The sequence below is a fragment of the Macaca mulatta genome, chromosome 2, assembly GCF_049350105.2.
Source record: "Macaca mulatta isolate MMU2019108-1 chromosome 2, T2T-MMU8v2.0, whole genome shotgun sequence".
Lineage (NCBI taxonomy): Eukaryota > Metazoa > Chordata > Mammalia > Primates > Cercopithecidae > Macaca > Macaca mulatta.
In genome coordinates this window covers 103,194,163-103,211,683 of record NC_133407.1, presented here as the reverse complement: position 1 = coordinate 103,211,683, position 17,521 = coordinate 103,194,163, and the positions used below count along the sequence as shown (strand labels likewise).

Here is a 17,521-nt window from a genome sequence, read left to right as displayed (position 1 = left end):
AAATAATTGACCATTTAGACTCTTACCAGATCTCCCCAGCTAGGTAATTTTCTTTTTTTTTCTTTGAGATGGAGTTTCCTCTTGTTGCCCAGGTTGGAGTGCAATGGCTCAGTCTTGGCTCACTGTAACCTCAGCTTCCTGGGTTCAAGCAATTCTCTTGCCTCAGGCTCCTAGGTAGCTGGGATTATAGGCATGCACCACCATGCTCAGCTAATTTTTTTTATTTAGTAGAAACGAGGTTTCACCATGTTGGTCAGGCTGGTCTCTAACTCCTGACCTCAGGTGATCCACCCGCCTCGGCCTCCCAAAGTGCTGGGATTACAGGCATGAGCCACTGTGCCCAGCCAGTAAATATTTATATGAGGTTTATGATATATTTATGTATAATCATTTATATGATGCAATATTCAAAATAAAAAGGTCCCAAACCTCTGAGCTTTCTATTTGAACTTTAGGGTATTTATATATGCACAAAAATATATACCTATGTATTTTCTCCTTTAACATCTTTATTCTTCCTTCCGTAGTATTATCTCCTTAATGTGACAGATACTATCCATCTACATTGCTATAGCAATTTAAATTAGTATTGTCACTTTGGGGAGTAATTTGGCATCAAATGGTCAAATTCAAAGTTTACATAAAATAAGACCCTGCAATTTCACTTCTAGGCATATATCTTTAAGAGTTTCTTGTACATGTGCATAAATAAATTTCAAGGATGTTTACTGAATGCATCTATGTAATAACCCCCCAAAATTAAAGAAACAATCAAAAGTTTATCATAGAAAAACACTAAAAATATGAACATGATCTGGGTAAAACAACTTAACTATTCTTTCAAAAACACCAAGTAATAAATGCAAGTTACAGAATGCACAGGAAATAAAAAGCAACCTCCATGGATAACTCTATAGTGAAGTTGGCCATGAAGAGCCAATAAATATGCAGATACATTCTGCCTCACCACTAGAGAAAGGTGAAATAAAAAGCAAGGTTCTGGGGTTCTTCTTTTTGCCCAAGAAACTAGCATTGTTATTTAATAATCATACTTATCAAGGGCAAGGCATGGGAATTTGGCATACTCATATACTACTAATGGCAAGATAAATTTATAAACTTTTCTGGAGGGTTATTTGAAAATATATATCAAAAGCTTAAAGTAAACTAACTTTGACAAAGTACTTCATCTCAAGAAAACAAAGAATGTCTACAAAGTTGAAGTTGATAAAAGTCTAAAGTGCCTAGTGTCTTAAAAGAATGGTTTCATTAAACAAATTATGGTATACAGATCAAACAGATTATTTGAAGGATGAAAGTAATGACAGAAGAATAAATACTGGCATTAAAGTTGCTGACATGTTGTTAAGTTTTTTAAAGTATCACTTTATTTTTAAAAAAATATTCATATGGTCCATATTATTCAAGGATACTTGTTACCAGAGAAAAGTCAGTTAAAGTGAATCCACTTAAAATATCACAGTAAATAATGGGAAATAAAGTTTTGATTAGTATTACCTTTTAAGGGAGAAAAAACAAGAAGATACATTTTATTTAATGTTTTAGCAAATTTTGATATACAACTTTACACGAGTTCTTAGAACCACACTATCCAGCACATGTGGCTACTGAACACTTGAAATGTGACTAGTCCAGTTGAAATGTGTTGTGGGTATAAAATACATTCTAGATTCCAAAGACTTAGTATAGAAAAAAGAATGTCACACATTCCATTGATAATTTTATATTGATTATATCTTGAAATGTATACAAAAGTATATTTGATATACTGAATTAAATTAAATATATTATTAAAATTAGTTCCACCATTTTTAAAAACTTTTTAATGTGCCCATGAGAAGAGTTTAAACTACATGTATTCCTAGTATTATATTTCTGGTGGAAAATGCTACCTTAAAATAAATCATGTTTTCATATTTGGGGCATAAATTTCCCAGCAAACTTAAAGAGTACAAAACATCCTTCAATGAGCATTTGACATTTTTGACAAGCTCAGAAAGAGTATCACTTTTGAGCAAAATTATTTGAGGATTGGCAGCAAAAGGACCTCTCCCTATTTTGTCATTCAACTCATTCTCTTCTGGAGCATGCAGATACTGTCTCTCTTTTCGATCCTTACCAGGTTTAAGACTGTCAGCAATCAATGTGTTCAACAACGAGCAAATGTTTTCTGCAGATTGTCAACCTAGTTTCATCAATTTCACGAAGTTCTCCATCTTTTGCAAGATTTGCAATTCTACTCTACAATGAATTTGCACTATCATGTCCAATAAAATCCTATATAACTGAGGAGCAACTGGCCCATAAAGAAAACGATGCTTAGTAGACAGACACTCATTAGTGCTATGTTAAGACATCAGAATGGGGACCTACATATAAGTGGACAGTTCATTAATGAATGTTTTCATGTGATGATGTGAAGGCTGTTATCATTATGAAGGCTTAATAACTAGTGAGATTCAGAAAACGAATATTTTATAAGGTTTGCATCTATGTATACAATATCAAATGACCTCTGGAAAAAAAAATATAAAAATTTCAAAAGTGACTAAGTGGTGGGAATATAGGTGATTTTTACTTTTTTCTTTCTGTTTGCCTATATTTCTATAAGTACGTTTTATATTAACACGTTTAGTTTAATTTAATTTCAAATGCCAGGTCAAATCCCACATTCCCCATTAGCCACTCCATTTGGGCAGGCATCCCCCTAGTGAATCCTCCTCCTCAGGACTCCAAATCAATGCTCTTTGATAATTTATTACTAACTACATTGTATAATTATGATAATAACTAATACTTATGTGCCAGGCACTGTCCAGAGTGCTTCATATTTATTTGCCTCTTCAGTTGGTCTGATCTTTCTTCAAGACACTGATCCTCAAGTAAGAGAAGAAAGAAAAATACCTACAAGGGGAGTTTACCCTCAGGATAGGGTGTCAGTATGATTTGAAAAGGCAAATTCAACATTAAAATATAATTTTACACTTGAAAATATAATGTTTTCATAATACAAACTTTGGAAGGAAAACAAAATGAATTGACATTATAGCTAATAATTCAACTTTGTTAAAGAGGATATAAAAAAGGAATATGATAAACATTTAACATAAGCATAATTGAAAAAAACAAACACTATTAGAATACCAAAAGTATACGATTCCTTAACATATTAAAGCATATCTACCACAAGCCTAAAGTAACCATCATACTCTTGGTGAATATTTAAAAGCATTATCAAAGTCATACCAGACTAGGAGGTCCACTATCACTACTATTCCTCTACATTATGCCAGAGGCCCTAGGCAGTGTAATATGCAAAGGAAAAAATATATAAAGTTTTAAAACAGAAAAAACAAAACCACCATTACTTGTAGTACCTATGGCTTTCTACAGAACATCCAGAGAATCTACAAGCCAACAAAAATGCTAAATAGAAAATTAGAATACATAAAACCAGCCCCCTTACTATATACTGGCAATAACCAATTTTAAAAATGTAGCTAGAGGAGAGATGATCCCATTCACAAGAGCAATAAAACTTCTAAAGACTAATGAAGGGATACTAAGATGTAATGTATATATATGATGAAATACACCAATAAAAAGGAATGAAGCAACATAGATAACCTTGAAAACGTTACACTAAGTGACAGAAGCCAGACACAAAATGCCACATACTATATTACCGTATGATTCCATTTATATGAAATATCCAGAATTGGCAAATGTATAGACTTGGACAGTAGATTGGTAAGGTTACCTAGGGCTGGGTGTGTGGCAGGGTGTTTGGAGGGATGAGAACTGAGAAATGACTGCTAATGGGTGCAGGGTTTATTTTGCAGGGTTCAAAAATATTCTAAAATTAGATTGTGTTGATGGCTGCACACCCTGCAAATTTACTAAAAACACTGACTGTAAACTTTCAGTGAGTGAATTGTATAGTATGTGACTTATACGTCAACAGAGCTGTTAACTGAAAAATGATAATGAAAACCTATAAGGTGCCTAATACAAGTTTCAGACCTTTATGGAGAATATTATAAAGTCTTGCAGAATGACCTAAAAGATAATGTATAGAGATAGGCCATGCCCATGAAAGGAACATATCAATAGTGAAAAGATAAAAAGTCTCCTCTAATTAACCTTTAGATTCAATGTAAATTATAACAGGAATTTTCATAGGAAGGGATAGATCCTAAAATTCATGTTGAAGCCTAAAGCATCAAGAACAGCCAAGACAGTTTTAGGGGAAAAGGGTAAGAAGAGAAGATTTATTATAAAGCTTTAATAATTAAATGAAATGGTATTAGCTCAGGAATCACAAAAAGATGAGTAGAACAGAGAGTCAAGAGACAGATCCAAGGATATAACAGAAATTAGCCTATGTCAGAGATGGCAACAAAATAAGTGAGAAAATAGTAAACTATTCATGAAATGATAATGGGGTAAATAGTTTTCAATATGGAAAACAATTACACCCCTGCCTCAACAACACAGATATATAAATTTCAGAGGAGTTCAAAGACCCAACTATGAAAAACAAAATTTTGCCAGTAAAAAAAATGAATGGCAAGACACAAAAAAGAAAACTGTAAAACTATATTAAAACTATATATTAAAAAGATAATCTCTAAGGGAAATGCAAAGTAAAAGAGCAGTGAAATACATTCCATGCTTCTCAGATTAGCCCAAATCAAAACATCTGATTAATACCAGTCACAGCCAAAGATATGGGAATACAAGGAACTCCAACACAATGCAGTAGGAGGGCAACCTGCCAAACCTAGGAGAGCTAAAATAACAGATGAATGTTGATTTAAGCATACATATCCTACTACCCAGTTATTCACCTTCTGAGGATATATGCCCAAGACACACTCTTGTGCATTTCTACAAGATCTTGTCAAGGATATTCCTTGAAATATATTTTATAATAGCAAGAGATAGAAAAATCTTTTATTCATCAATATATAAACTGTGGCATAGCAAAGGAATGCTAAGCTAAAATGAATCAACTAGATTTACAATGATCAATATATGTTATCAACACATGTAAAAAAGTGTTAGGTGAAAAAAAATCACAAAAAATAGGTAAGACGGGTGTCCATAACGTGGTGTTTTAAACACATAATAAAACTAGTAGGCACACTGAGTCCCAACATTGCAGGTTGAATGCAATTGACCCCAAGTTCTCATCTTTCACCGTCCTTCTTGCTTATGACAGAATTTTCTATTTACAGCAATTCCATACTTACACTTAAGTGGCTACATGTAAAGTGCTAGAGAAGGTGCCAGGGAGGACAAAAGAATTATATATAAGACTCCCCTCCACCTCCTGGCCGCTACAGAAGAGTACAACTCAGCTAGGGATGTTGTCTCAGGGACTCGGCTCTTAACCTTCACTCTGGCTTTCACAGTGTGTAAACGTAGAGTGTGTAACTTTCAAGGAGCAGTTCCTTTATCTATAAAATGGGAAAGCCATCCTCCTCCTATTGTGAAGAGTAAATAAATATAATTATAGTGTCCAGCATATGACAAACACTCAACACTCTTGGTGATTATGGGCATGGAAGCCACCAAATGAATACAATCTTCTAAACAGCATCTCAGTCGTGCTGACAATAAAAACAAAAGGTGATGGATGGGAGAAGGGCACCAGCTGGGTCCATTTAGCCTTCTCCATATCTGGATACAACATCCCCACATCTCCTGGGTAACTTGGGCGTGCTCTGTGGGATGTTGGGACATGTCTTCCAGCAACAGTAGTGTGGCTACAGCCAGGCCTATATATTCTTCCAGGTTCAGCATGGACAGGGCTCTGTGAAAAGAGATACCAGCCTTTGGAATGAGAACTCCTTCCCTCAAACCTCTGAAGAGATTCTGGGGTAGGATGAGGTGACCTAAGCTTGCTTCTCAGTTAACCCTCTTTCAAATCACAAGGACATACCACCTTAACTCCATCTTACTGAGGAAAAGGTAACAGTGTTTCACCTCCAGCTCCCTCCAACAAGTGCGTGCCCCCATCCCACGGGCCATCTTCATAAAGAGCTGGGATAGAGTTCTACCCATGGATTTAGTAGTAGGGACCACACAAGGGATCTACTTGCTAGATATGGAAAATAGTAGTTGGAAATCACGTTCGGAGATACTGAGTTGTTGGATTTTATTCCTGGGATTCCTTTCTGAGAGCTTGGGAAAAGATGGTAGGTATTTCAGTTCTCCAGCCAACCTGGTGCCACCATGTGGCAACGACATCAACAGTTCATAAATCAGTCAGCTTTCAAATTCTGATTCTCTGTCAACTTTTTATCTTCGAGGAATTCAAAATATTTCATTTTTATGTACCAAATGAGAATCTATTCATTTTTTCCTCATTCATATTTTAATATCACATAATTTCATATTTGCATTACTTTAATTCACTCTATGAAAAAGCTCTTATGGGAACAAGCCAGCCTCCATTGACCAATGTCAGCACTGTTACATCTGGGATCAGGTTTGTTACACCACCAAATAACTAATGATCAGGGTGTGGTGGGACAACCAAGTCACTCTTCACTCAGATTGTAAGGCTAAATTCTTCCATTTTTCTGTACTGGTTTAGGTATAACTACTCTTGGTTTGCATTTATTAAAAAGGAGGTAGAAAATCATCAAGAAGTGTCATTTTAGCTTGGGAACTAAAATGATAAAATAAATAACAATAGTAATAAAAATAAAACCAACCTGATAAAACTAAGCAGGATGATGGCTACCCTTGGAGGATAGTGCCTGTAGGTAGGGGTAATGGGAAGACTGGAAATATTCTGGGTCTTAATTAGGGCACTGGTTACATAGGTGTGCTCAGTTGTGAAAATCCATTGAGTGTATCCTTCAGAACTGCACTATTTTCTGGAATTATACTTCAATAGATTGCTAAATTCACCAAGGTCTGATCAGTCATCTCCCTTTAACTTGGCTTTCAGACAAGAGTCTGTGCATACACAAAAATAACTCGAAGGCAAAATCAGGGGGAAGCCTTGTTTTCTACTGGATATTTTTCAGCCATCAGGAATCCCTCTGGGCAGGGAGAAAGGAGACAGGACATAATCGATGCTACTGCTAGTTTAAATGACTGAGCTGAGTATGGCTAACACTTCACTTTCTCAAAAGTGAACAAATTCTGCAGCCAGATAACTCTCCCTTCTTCCACCATACACGCCGATGAAACCCAGACCACATAGAACACTGAGCCACCAAGAGATACACACCATCTCTAGAGACACACTTTGACTCCTCAGAGACACCACACACACAGAGCCTCCCCCCACTTTCCAGAAACAGTCCCACAGACACAGCTTCTGGCCCACAGAGACAGCTCGCAGATGGAGGTAGGGGTGGGTAATTAGGAGAGATGCAGCTGCCCATGGCCAGGCAAAGGAACATGAGCAGGAAGATGGAAAGCAGTATGTTCAAAGTCTTGCTAAACTAAATTTCTCTAAAAAGAAGATTTTTAAATCTGCAAACAGGGTCCCAGATATTGCTGTAAAATTTTTTAAATTACCTCCATTTCCACCTATAGCCCCGGATGCCTTGAACCATCTTCCTTCGACTTTTTAATAAAACCCCAGTGCACTGTCACATTTATCATATCCTCTGAACTCCAAGTTCCTTGGTAAGACTGAAAGGCGGTGGGGATTATTCCATTTTATAAATGAAAAAGTTCAAGTTCAAAGATGCTGGTCAGTCATCACAAAACTAAGTAGTGATCTCATGGCTGAGTTTCAGAGTTGTGGTGGGGGAGGCTGAGTTGAAGGGACAAGGTGATAATGGCAAGAGAGGGTAGGTGACCCTCTCCCCAGCCCAGAGCTCTGAGAAGCGCCCACAACACCACAGGCGGCCCCACTGGAGCCACCTCAAAGGACCTGGAGTAAAGGAATCACATTCGACGTCATTTACATACACCAAGACTGGCCAGCCCCCAGTCTCAGTCTTCCTCCCCTAAGAAAGTGTCAGGAAAATCAACAAATCGAGATCATGGTCGGAGAGATGGAGAGCATGGAAATGAAGCCAGACTGAAGGCAATTTCTAGGAGCAGATAGGAGCCAACGTTAGCGAACCAAGCTCACAGCGTACTCGCTTCTCTTAGGAAGTCCCTAGGCCCAAACCGGTGTGTGCATTTAAGAGTTTTGAGATTCGTACTTATCCTTGGGGACGGTGCTTATTTGGAAAAAGAAAAGAGGAGCAGGACGGATCTAAGAACAAATTCCCCTACCCTGCCAAGACGTCAGTAAATTAAGGAACAAGAAGGGGAGCAAGTGCTCCAAAAAAGCCTCAGGTCTTGGGGTTCCCACCACTGAATCTTTCCGCTCCACGCCTCCATCAGGAAGATTCCCCGCCGTTACCTCCAAATCTATGTAGAGCCCCCTAGGATTGGCTCCCTACCTTTTCAAGTCTGGCGGCTGTGGCGGAAAGGGAGTATGAGGAGGAATCCGGGATGAAGCTGAAGTGATTGCCCCGCCAACAGCGATCCCCTCTCCAGGCAGCCCGCAGGCGAGGGCCAGACGCAATCCACCTGTGTTCTAACTCTGAGCACCAGCTGTGACCTTGAACGAGTCCCTGATTAGCCCCGTTTTACAGAAATTAAGAGTTTGAAAGAGTCAGGTCCACCGCGCTGGGCTGCTGCGGGGCGCTTACCGGATGGTTTGAGGCGTCCCGCCGGTGCGCCCGCAGCGCAGTAGGTACGCGGTGAACCGCAGCCCAAGCGCTACGTGGCCAGCCGGGATCGGAAAACGCGAGGGAAACGCAGAGGCGAGCTCCCGCCCCAGCAGCGAGAGAAAGAGGCGATTCTGACTCCGCGATGATCCCTGAGCAAGTTCAAGTACCCCCGCCCTTCGACCCTCCGCAGAGGCTGACTGGCCGCGCCTAGGGTTCCTGGCTCCGGACGCGCACAGGGTGCGGGGGAGCGTGAGAGACACCTCCACACCTTCACACACCCACCCCCGAAGTTGCGGCAATGTTGAAGGGAGAGTGGCGCAAAGCTGCCAGAGGGGAGAAGAGGGAGGCGGACGGTACTCACACGGGTTGGCCAGCCTGAAGCAGGTCTGCGACCGGGGTCATCGATGGCGGCCGGGCTCAGGCCACCGAGCCTTGGTGCGCCCAGGGCACCTGCCGCAGCGCGGCGCGTGGATTAGGGGCTGCCGGCGGCGAGGAAGGGGCGCGGGTCGGTCTGCGCGCTAAAGCTGGGCTGCAGCACCGCGGGGGCTCGGCTGCCAGAACTGCAGCCGCAGCGGGAGCCCGGGAACCGACAGGAGGCGGGAGCGCGGCGGCAGCGTCGGCAGCAGAGGCTGCGAGGGAGGCGCCCGCGCCGCAGGCAGCTAGGGCCAGCCTGGCCGCAGCCGCGGCCGACACCTGCTGGCCAGGCCGACAGCCAATCAGAGGCGCCCGGAGCGGGGGAGCGTGCGGAGGCGGGGCGGGGGCGCGTGCAGGGCACCCGGCGGGAGGGGCAGCCCGCGATCGCGATCGCGCCTGCGCCGGGGCCGGGGGTGCCCGCCGGGCCGGTTCCTCCAGAGCACCTCGGGCGCGCGGGCGGCACGCGCCGGGATGGGCGGGGCGCACCGGGAGGAGGCTGGGCAGGGCTGCGCGCGCCCGGGGCGGGGACCCGCGCCCCTCCCGGGGCTCTTCCCTGCGGCGCAGTGCAGTATTGGGGCCGCGGTTCGGGAGCCCCCAGGTGCAACTCCAGGTCCTTCCCCGATTCTAAGTCAGGCTTTTCCTCTCCCCTGCCTCTGAGTCCTGGACCCTCAGTGACCGTAGAGTTATGGGTCACCAGAATCCGGGGCCTGCCTGATTCTAAGACGTGGTGTGGCGCTCCTCCAAAGACAGCTCTTCCCCACTTCACAGTCCCTGGGTAATTAAAGTCGCCGTAGTGACCCCTATGTGGATTGCTTTAATTCTGCCATAAATTTACTACGCTAGCGACGCTCATTCATTCAACACATATCAAAGGGGTTCGCGCTCAGGGAGCTGTCCAGGCGAAGGCGCGCCCAAGTCTCCCAGACCCCCCACAGCTGCTGAACCGCCGGGTTAGTGAGCCCGCTCTGTCAGAAAGACGCCCAAAGACTGCTGCAAGTGAGGAACGCTTTCGGGCTCGTGCCAGGAGTTCCCGGTCCTGGAAGAATGGCTGAGAGTTGAAAGGTTCCACTCCAGGCCAGGACTTCATTGCGCGTTTGCATCCATCAAGCCAGGAATCTTCCTGAGACCGACTGCCTCAGCCCCAACAACTCGGCTGTGAAAACACATTGTCAATTTTAGCTGCAGGGTGGAAGTTGCTCCATGAAAATAAAGCATTTGAAGCTTTTGTGGAGTTACACTGGCGATTTCTAAATCCCTGGAAATCCTCTCAAGCCGGTGGGTTGAGGCTGTTCTCTCCGTGTAAATTTGCGCAGTAGAAATAAATGGCTTGTTTGCTGATCAGTCCACAGCGGGGGGAGGGGGGGAACCTTTCGGAAGGTAAAGGGGTTAATTTCTTTAAAGATTCTATTCCCTCCCTTAAAGGGATTTTAATGTCTGCAAACTGGTAAAGTGGAAAGGAAGTTCTTTTGTTTCTCTTTTGTTTACATTACATTTAAATTTTATTTAGCTATGCTTGATTAGCATTCACGTGACACAAAATTCTAAAACTACAAATGGAACACAGTTAACAAGACTCCCTCCCACCCTTGTCTCTCAATTCCGCTTCCTGGGGGCAACCAGTGTGTACTCGCCTCAAGGAAATCGACATACATACAAACATATTTGTCTAATGCTCTTATTTTTATTTTTGTTGTACGAACTTGCACATTGTTTTACATTTTGATCTTTTCCCTTAACAAGATATTATCATGGAGTCATTCCATATCATTACCAAAAACTTTTTCTTGTTATTTTACAGCTGTATGATATTCCATTGAATAGGATATGCCAAAATTTATGTAAGGGCCCCCAATTATGGGCATTTAAATGGTTTCCAATCTATCACTGTTAATAACAATTATGCAGTGAATAACTTTGTTCTTATGTAACTGTGTATGTGTGGGAGTACGTATGAAGAATAAATATGTACAACTGGATCGTGGGGTCAAAGATGATGTGCATTTATAATTTGGATAATGTCAAATGCCCTTCATAGAGATATAAACTCATGATCTCACACAAGATATGTGATTGCATATTTCACACACCCAGTCCTCTGATGGTTCTGAGCCTGTTAGCTCTCATATCCATTCCCAGACCTTCTGACTCTGCTTCATGGGGCGCTTCATTTCCCAGACTCCCCTATCAACTAACCGATGGGACTCAGCAGTAGGAGAATAGGAGGGAGAAAAGGAGAAGCCAGGGTATTTCCCATTCTTCCCTTTCAGCATGGGTGGTGGGAATAGAAGGGTGTCTAGGGCAGCAGCTACTCCTCCCGGGTGGTCCCAAGTCCAGTAGGACAGGCTCAGTATGGGCTCAGCTCCCTGGGTTCTGGCAACACCTCCCCCTCTTGTCTCTTTGGCCTGGAGGTAACAGGATGTCCTACCATTGCTAATCTCCAGTAGTTTCACTGTTTCCTGGGAGTCTTTCAGCCTCTCACATCCTCTGTGTAACCAACTCTATGTTTTAAATTCCCCTCATTTTAAATATTCCAAGTGGTTTCTGTTTTTCTAGTTGTACCTGACTGATACTTTTCTAATACACTGACATATCCCTTCACACTGTATGTTATCCAACTTGCAGATCTTTGCCAATTATATAAAATGGTCTCAGTAGCTTGACTTAGCATTTATCTTATTAAAAGTGAGGTAGAACATTTTTACATATGTTTATGAGACACTTGTATTTCCTTTTAAACTCTATATTCATATCCTTTGCCCATTTTTTGGTTTATTTTTGTCAGACCAATAGATTCTTTGATTGTGAAACCAAGTCCTGCCAGTGAAACATTTCATAAAAACATTTGCTTGAAACTAGATTTTCAACATGATTTTACCTCAGGGCGCAGTGTCCAATAAAAAACAGTACTGTGAGCCTGTTGATTGCTATGGAGGGGAGAAAAAAATAATAGGATAAGAATGTTCAGGAGTTGATAATCCATCTGGACAGTCAAAATAAACTTATGTTAAATGATGTTCATTGTTCTGAATTGTTGCAATCAATAAGTGCAAATTATAATAACAAGTCGATTGGCCTTTCCCCTCGACAACGTATCATGTAATCATTCTCTATCATTACAAGGAGTTTCCCCTTCTTCCTTCCTCCCTCCCTTCCCTCTCTTCCTCCCTCCCCCCTCCCTCCCTCTCTTCTTCCTCCTTCCTCCCTTCCTTCCTCTCTCCTTCCCTCCTCTCTCCTTCCCTCCTTCCCTCCCTCCTTCCTTCCTTCTTTTCTTCCAGCTATATGATATTCTACTGAATAGGATTTATTATAACTTATTTAAGAGATCTCAAGAACTCTTAGTTATAAGTGACAGAAACCCAACTCTAAAAGGCTTAGACATGAAAAGAAATACGTAGGCCCACTTAAATGCAAAGTCCAGATGTAGGTGTAATGTCAGGCACCTTTAGATTCAGGGATTCAGGTGATGTCAGTAGAAGTAGAACTATAGTCTCAGCCTCTCTCTAGTTTGTCTGCTGTCTCTCTTCCCTCTTTCTCCACTACTCCTCTCTGCTTTCCCCCTTGGGTTTTATTATTAAGCTGACTTACTTAATGTAGTGGCATCTGACAGCTCCAGAATTATCTTCTACTCAGTGGCCAGCACCTAAGAATGAGGCAATTCTTCCCTTCCACAGTACACATTAAGTTGCCCGGGAAAACTTATTTGTCTTGCTCCAAACATTAAGTCCAGCCCTTGAGAAGTGTAAAGACTGGAGTGCTATGTTTGTGAGTAGCAAAGACAGTAAGATGGACACAGTGGTTGGAGTAAATCAGCTGAAAAGTTTACCACAGCTCACATACTTTCCTACACATGCCTCCCAACTGGTACATAGTAAGCCACATATAAACACTGGAATTCATTTATGTCCAGATCCAGTGAAGATTTCAGCTTTTTCAGCTGGATGCTAGGCCAACAGGATAAATGTTTGAATGCAGAATGTCAAAGGGTTACTTTCCACATGGGCCCCACAGGGGCTGCATCATGACATGATTGGGTGCTGGGTTCAAAGTTGATTTGGCATTATGCAGATGTTTGCAAAGCTGACTTAATTAGTCAATCCACTTCTTTACAGACTCTCAGAATCAAAGTCCTAACATCTTACCTGAGTTATAAACACTTTAAAAGAAAGACAGATAAATACAGAATAGTTAAGTGATTTGAGCAAGGTCACAAATAAGGCAGGAAGAAAGTACAGATGGAAGCCCAGAGACAGAGGAATGAAAACGAGCCCGTTTCCTACTGGTAGGTAGTCCTTTGGGTTAGAAACAGGCCCACCTTTCCTTCTTCACTAGCACTAATACTGACTGCTTTTTAATGTTCCCCGTGAAAGGTTTGGCATCTGAAGATGATTTTGGATAACAGTGTGCCTGGCACAAAATGACCTAAAACGCTATGTTTTCAATTCCCCCATCCTGAGCAGTCATCTAGCAAAATGTCGTTGAATCCAGCCATAGCATCACCTCATGACTCACAGGAAGCGCTTGTTTTTCCATTTTCTGCAAGATCTTGACCACCGTAAGAGTTTTAATGGATTCTTCCTTTATCAATAAGAGCTCTTTGACATTTGTGTGCACAAGGAACTGTACCACGTCTTCTTTTAAAATGCGAATCAGACAGTTCATTTCTTAGCCAGAAGATTGATGAGTTTATACTAGCAAGAAAAGAACATGTCTCAGGAGGATTCTGGGTAGAATTAAAAGAGCATTAATCACAAGACTGAGGTGCCAGTCTGAACTCACCACTTCCTGGCTGCATGACCTTGGGCAAGTTGCTTAACTTGGCTGAATCCAAGATTTTTTCACATATAAAATATGTTGTAATCCTCTCCACCACCCTGTAAGATTGTTATTAATTGATACAATGTATGTGCAATCATTTTGTACATGAGATTTATTGTATGTTACTTATTTTAAAACTATCATTTTCAACCTGGAAAATGAGTTTATAAATGAACATTCTATGCTATTTTGTGACATTTCTGGTATATAAGTGGTGAAATAAAGCTTTCACTCACTACTTCCTTATCAGCCAAAAATGTATCTCGACCTCTTCCATGTCACTTAGCACTTGCTATGTAGTATTAGTTATTTGCATAGATCTCCAGTCTCCCCTACTAGATTCTAAGTACCTTGAAGTTAAAGCTATGTCACATCTGTGATCTCTACAGGGTGCCTGGAACAATATCTTAATATACTGTTGATATTCAATAATTATTTGTTGACTAAAAAGTAAGTGAAAAGAAAAATTTATAAGTTGGACCTCATCATAATTTAAAATGTTTGTTTTGTGAAAGACCCAATTACGAGGACAAAAAGATAAATTACATTCTGGAAAAAAATATTTTCATATCATGTAACTGACAAAGGACTTGTATTTCGAATACACAAATAACTCCTTTTTTAACTTTTAAGCTCAGGGGTACATGTTTGTTATATAGATAAACTTGTGTCATGGGGGTTTGTTATACAGATTACTTCATCACCCATTAAACCTAGTACCTATTAGTTATTTTTCCTGATCCTTTTCTTCCTCCCCTCTCTACCCTCCAATAGGCCCCAGTGTGTGTGGTCCCCCTCTATGTGTCCATGTCTTCCCATCATTTAGCTCCCACTTATAAGTGAGAACATGTAGTACTTGGTTTTCTGTTCCTACATTAATTTGCTAAGGATAATGGCCTCCAGCTCCATCCATGTTTCTGCAAAAGACATAATCTCTTTTTTTATGTCTGCGTAGTATTCCACAGTATATATGTACCACATATTCTTTATCCAGTCTATCATTGATGGACATTTAAGTTGATTCCATGTTTTGGCTATTGTGAATAGTGTTGCAATGAACATGCATGCATGTGTCTTTATGATAGAACAATTTATATCCCCTGGGGTATGCACCCAGTAATGGAAATTGCTGGATTGAATAGTATTTCTGTTTTTAGTTCTTTCAGGAATCACTGCACTGTCTTTCACAATAGTTGAACTAATTTACACTCCCAACGTGTACAAGCATTCCACACAGGAAGTCTTAACGTTCAACAGGAAACAAACCAACCAATTAGAAAATGGGAGAAAAATGAAGAGATACTCCACTCAATCAATCCAATTAGAAAATAGAGGAAAAAAATGAACAGATATTTCACCAGATAGTATATACTTATTGCTGGGAAATAAGCACATGAAAAGATGTTCACTATCATTAGCCATTAGGTAAATGCAAACTAGAGCTGTAATGAGATATCGATACCACCCACCTATCGAAATGTGTAAAAGAAATAGTGACAACACCAAATGTTGGCAAGGAGGCAGAGAAATTGTGTCATTTATACATTGCTGGTGGGAATGTAAAATGATTCAACCACTGCAGCAAATAGTTTGACCATTTCTTTTAAAACTAAGATCAGACTAACCATACAATCCAGCAGTTGAACCCTTGGACATTTATCCTAGAGAAATGAAAACTTCCATTCATGCAGAAGTTTGTACAAGAATGTTCCTAGCAGCTTTATTCATAACAGAAAAACTAGAAACTATACAAAAGTAATAGTTAAACAAACTAAGGAATCTCCATACTGTGGAATACTACTCACATATAAGACAAACTATTGATAATGCAACAATTTGGATGGATCTTAAGGGCATTTTGTTGTGTTTTCAAAAAGCAATCTAAGAAGCCTATATGCTCTCTGGTTCCATTTGTATAACATTCTTGAAATAATGACTTTATGGAGATGGAGAGCAGACTAGTGGTTACCAGGTGTTGGGGATAGGGGTGGGTGGAACAGGAAGCAGGTAAGGCTATAAAAGAGTAGACCGAGGGGTCCTGTGGTAACAGTACAGTTCCGTCTCTTGATTGTGGTCATAGTTACTTGAAGCCACATATATGATAAAATTGTGTAGAACTATATACGTGCACATACTAGTGGAAGCATATGTAACTGTTGAAATCTGAATAAGCTCTGTGGCTTTTACAAATGTTAATTTCCTTGTTTTGATATTATATTATGGTTATGCAAGATGTTAACATTAGAGGAGGTTGGGTAAAAGTTTGCATGGGAGCTTCCTGTACATTTTTGTGTAACTTCCTGTGAATCTTTAAGTATTTCATAATTTTAAAAAGTTTTTAAAGGTGAATTAAAAATCAATACGTTTCTCCACTTGCAATTGCAAGAGGTACATCCAGGACCATAATAATATGGTATATTGTACATCTTATAATACTGTATTCAAGTCTATGGTTTGAAACTTCTTTATAGTGAGCAAGGTTTTCAATTGATATTTGTGAAAGAGGGTAATTCCCACCCTGGCCTCATATCAACTACACATGCAGAAAGCATGTCATGCACAAAAATATCCAGGAATATTGTGACAACTATAATAAAGACGATATGCAATCTGTAAAATTCTTTGTCCTCAAGATACAGAAAAGTTCCAGAGTGCAGAGTACACAGCAGGTCTGTGGTTTCTGATGTCCTCCTGGGCAGGCTGCCCTCCTGACTACCATATAAAGCCTAGATAAGATCTCTGAATATAGAATGGTCCTTTCTCTACCATCCTGCAAATATTAGGCAGATTTGGGCCTTATATAATCTCAACATGACATCCTGTCATGGCTTTTATACACACAAATCTATTTCTGTTTTTTAATGAGGCTAGATAATTAAGTCAGCACTGACTAAAACATTCCATTTTGTCATACAAGTACACCACTTTGTATTGTCCACACAAAAAGAAATGGTTACTGATGTTTATATCAGATGTTTCTCTGAGCTCATGCATTTATATCACTGCCTGTTTTAGGTTAGGTTCTTCAGGAACAGAGTCTGAGACAGGAATCTGAGGACATGTGAATTATTGAGTAGGTGCTCAAGGGAAAAAGGAAGGGAGGCAAGCATAAAGGGGAAGTGGTCTGAAAAGGGGTCCGTTTCAGCCTGAGCCCATGGGGAGCTTCAAAGGATGAATTATACTACACAGTTACCCCCTTCGAGGCAAGGGGATGGCCTTTGTAATCCTGGTAAATCAGTCATGATCTACCTGCTGCCCCTGGTTGGAGCGCATTCTCCCATGCAAGGTGGCTTCTGTTTAGCTGAAAGCAATTATCTGAAAGAGGTAGTCGTGAGCTATTAGGTGCCAACACTTACACCAACTGGGAAAGGGGCACAAGCCCAGGAAAGGGCATCTGGAATGGCACCAACAGCGCCAACTATACTTTCCTCCCTAAATCCTTGTCATATAATAAAAGGATAAAAGTAAGAGTAAATGAGGAGCAGCACTAGAAGTCAGGGAGGGATGTCATATATACTCTGAGAACTGGAACAGCTTAAGATATATCAGCTTGACAAAACAGCCAGTAAAAAATG

At 40.9% G+C, this 17,521-nt stretch overlaps 1 protein-coding gene across 3 annotated transcripts in view; it reads right to left on the bottom strand.

Annotated features, from left to right (window-relative positions):
• Positions 1-9,389, bottom strand: part of MYRIP (myosin VIIA and Rab interacting protein) — a 412,659-nt gene extending 403,270 nt beyond the window's left edge. For all 3 annotated transcript variants that reach the window (XM_001115677.5, XM_015131302.3, XM_015131301.3), the window contains exon 1: positions 9,079-9,389. The gene's annotated coding sequence lies outside the window, so the exon portion shown is untranslated. The remainder of the gene's footprint in view (positions 1-9,078) is intronic.
• Positions 9,390-17,521: the final 8,132 nt, after the last annotated feature.